General features: G+C 41.9%; 1 non-coding gene across 1 annotated transcript; it reads right to left on the reverse strand.

The window, feature by feature from the left end:
- Positions 1-370: 370 nt before the first annotated feature.
- LOC132360990 (U6 spliceosomal RNA) lies at positions 371-474 on the reverse strand. Its single transcript, XR_009501307.1, has one exon. It is a non-coding gene; the product is annotated as a U6 spliceosomal RNA (small nuclear RNA).
- Between the last annotated feature and the right edge of the window lie 2,080 nt (positions 475-2,554).

A 2,554-nucleotide genomic window follows, 5' to 3' on the forward strand; every position in this document is an offset into this window, starting at 1 on the left:
CTCTTTGACTGAAGTGCAGGGGCAACAGCTACACCTACGCTAAAATACCTTCTCTTGCCTCTGTAGAGTTCTCAGTAAAACACCTAAGCCATTCCTGTGCTTGTTTAGAGTGCTCATACTATATGCTTTCCTTTGCTGTGCAAAGCTTTTAAGTTTCATTAGGTCCCATTTGTTTATCCTTGTTTTTATTTTCATTACTCTAGGAGGTGGATCAGAAAAGATCTTGCTGTGATTTATGTCAGAGAGTGTTCTGCCTATGCTTTCCTCTAAGAGTTTTATAGTATCCGGTCTTATATTTAGGTCTTTAATCCATTTTGAGTTTATTTTTGTGTATGGTGTTAGAGAATGTTCTAATTTCGTTCTTTTACATAAAAATATGGAACGCTTCATGAATTTGCATGTCATCCTTGTGCAGGGGCCATGCTAATCTCTGTATTGTTCCAATTTTAGTATACATGCTGCCGAAGCGAGCATTGGAGTGCTCATACTATGTTCTGGTCTTTCCCTGTCTTTGGCATTCAGCTATAGCTGACCTGTACAAGTTCAATTTGTCAAAGGCTCTACCACGCAATCTTTATAGGTACAGTGTTATCCTAAGAAGGGCAGTTATCTGATAAATAACTCCCAGAAAAAACACTCAGAGATATCCTGAAGGATAAATGGAAGCATGTGACACAACATGAAGCTTACAGGAGAGTATCTGATATTGCAAGTAGTTGGATTACACATATACCTTGTGTTGCAATACGTATTTCCCTGAGAATTTGGAGAAAATCAAGAGGTATGAAAGGTAAGGGCACAGGCTTTGAAGTCTGTGCCTGCGTTTGAATTTGCCTCTGTCAGTCACTTGGCAGCTGTTTGATGTTGGGCAATTTATTTAACCTCCCTAAGGCTTAATTTCTTCATCTACATGAGATTTGAGATTATTTTAAGAATACCTCCTCAGGACTTCCCTCGTGGCACAGTGGTTAAGAATCCGCCTGCCAATGCAGGGGACACATCCCTGGTCCGGGAAGATCCCACATGCTGCGGAGCAACTAAGCCCGTGCACCACAACTACTGAGCCTGCGCTCTAGAGCCCGTGAGCCACAACTACTGAGCCCACGTGCTGCAACTACTGAAGCCCGTGCGCCTAGAGCCCGTGCTCTGCAACAAGAGAAGCCACAGCAATAAGAAGCCCGCACACCGCTATGAAGTGTAGCCCTGCTCGCTGCAACTAGAGAAAGCCCGCGCACGGCAGAGAAGACCCAACGCAGCCAAAAATCAATCAATCAATCAATAAAATTTAAAAATAAATGCATAAATAAAATTTGTCCTTATTTTAAAAAAAAAGAATACTTCCTCATAGATGAGTGAATAAGATAACATACATGAAGCTCTTAATCTGGCACATTTAAGCACTCAGTAAATAGTAGCTATTATTAAGTAGAGTGGACCTTATTTTCAAATTAATTCAGTCAACAAATATTAATTGAGCACTGTCAGGGGCAGGGCTGTATGATAGCCCCCCTCCCCTTATACTTTATCTTTCATGTGAACTGAGTTTTTCTCTGTGGGTTCATTTATATTAAAATGATAACTTTATCTTTTTCGAAACAGTAGATTTGTTACATTATCTGCTAAGTCCTAAGCAAGTCTCAGAGGCTCCTCCAAAAGATAGGAATATTGGTGGTAATGTCTCTTACAAGCCCATTGTTTAATTCTTGATGTGAGCAGTAGTTACTATTTATTTTTGTGCTCTAAAAGAGAAATTTCCTTAGCTTTCCTTAAGAGAAATCACTTAGCTTTGAGGTTAATTTTTGCAACTTTTTAAAGATAAAAGAGTGTTTTTAACCCCAGAGTCCTATGCTATATAGTTAAAGAAGTATTCCCCCTTTGCATTTTTAAACAACTATTAATTTGGCCTCACTTGAAAGAATTCTGTTGGTTCCTATAAACGGGCATCAGTTCCTCTCTAAATAAAGGTATTTTAATTTCTATCTGTCCTAAGACTGAGGTGACCCAAAGATGATGTACAAATGGCCAATATGCGCATGTAAAGACCATCAACATCGGACTTCCCTGGTGGCGCAGTGGTTAAGAGTCCGCCTCCCGATGCAGGGGACACGGGTTCGAGCCCTGGTCTGGGAGGATCCCACATGCCGCGGAGCAACTGGGCCCGTGTGCCACAACTGCTGAGCCTGCGCTCTGGAGCCTGCGAGCCACAACTACTGAAGCCCGCGTGCCCTAGAGCCCACGCTCCGCAACAAGAGAAGCCACTGCAATGAGAGGCCCGCGCGCCGCAATGAAGAGTGGCCCCAGCTCGCTGCAACTAGAGAAAGCCCGTGTGCAGCAATGAAGACCCAATGCAGCAAAAATAAATAAATAAATACGTTAAAAAAAAAAAAAAAAAGACCATCAACATCATTAGTCACTGGGGAAATGCAAATTAAAACCACAGTGAGACACCATGTCACACCCACTAGGATGGATATGATCAAAAACAATGGACTTACAAGTGTTGATGAGGATGTGAAGAAACTGGAACCCTCACACATTGCTGGTGGGAATGTAA

The sequence above is a fragment of the Balaenoptera ricei genome, chromosome 2 (assembly GCF_028023285.1).
Source record: "Balaenoptera ricei isolate mBalRic1 chromosome 2, mBalRic1.hap2, whole genome shotgun sequence".
Lineage (NCBI taxonomy): Eukaryota > Metazoa > Chordata > Mammalia > Artiodactyla > Balaenopteridae > Balaenoptera > Balaenoptera ricei.